The 948-nt window shown below is 37.8% G+C and overlaps 1 pseudogene; it reads right to left on the reverse strand.

The window, feature by feature from the left end:
- The window catches only part of LOC111816366, a 17,865-nt pseudogene that overhangs the window by 16,319 nt on the left and 598 nt on the right, over positions 1–948 (reverse strand).

Consider the following 948-nt stretch of genomic DNA (forward strand, 5'->3'; position numbering starts at 1 on the left):
ATCATAGGGATATATGTGTGCCTATGTTTATAGCAGCACAATTTGTGATAGCCAAATCTTGGAAACAACCAAGATGCCCATCACCTGAGGAATGGATGAAAAAAAATGCAGCATTTTTATGCAATGGAGTATTACTCAGCTATAAAGAATGATAAACTCGGAGCCTTTATATTGAAGTGGATGCCACTTGAAGATATACTCATAAGAGAAATAAACCAGACACACATGTGTATATATCGTATAGTTTCCCCAGTATAAGAACTCAAAAGAAGAAATACAAATAAAAAGGTATAATACAACTAAAAGGAAAGCAGGAACTTGAGCACTAACTAAGAGAGGGAAAGGAGAAGAGCTAGGAAACATGGCAGAGGCAAGCCATACAGTTATATGTAGAATATGGGTAAGGCAATGATCCTGAGAATCTCCAGAAGATTGTTGAATCTAGCAGTTAATTGGAAGGATTCTCAGCCTGACCAACCCTATACGCTGACACCTGAATTCCCCTCATTTCTTACCAGGTATTCTCTCTGTGTTTCACTCAGTTCCCCCACCCCATGGCAGAATCTTTGGAAATTTTCATTCTTGGTGGATGTGTCGTAATTGCACATTTAATAGGGATGTTCATTCATACAAATGTTGCAAGTTTTCCATAGCACTGTAAAGACATGCATCGAGAAATAGGTAGGCACATACTTGGCTCTCCTCTGCATTTCCATTTTCTGTCCATGAAGCTCATGAGATGACTGTTAGTAGTCTGGTTTTGTTATTTATTTTTCTCCCCTCACTGTGGTTATTTGCATCTCACCTTGTTTTCTTAAATTTGTGAACCATTTTGCTTATTTGGTTAGAGTTAACTGACTTGTTCAAAATTGACTTATGTATAAAGTAAAGCCATATTAATATGCTGAGCTGTGAAAGGCTCAAGTCAACAACTTCTGTGGAATACCC

Source organism: Octodon degus, unplaced genomic scaffold, assembly GCF_000260255.1.
Source record: "Octodon degus isolate 3935 unplaced genomic scaffold, OctDeg1.0 scaffold00031, whole genome shotgun sequence".
NCBI classification, from domain to species: Eukaryota; Metazoa; Chordata; class Mammalia; order Rodentia; family Octodontidae; genus Octodon; species Octodon degus.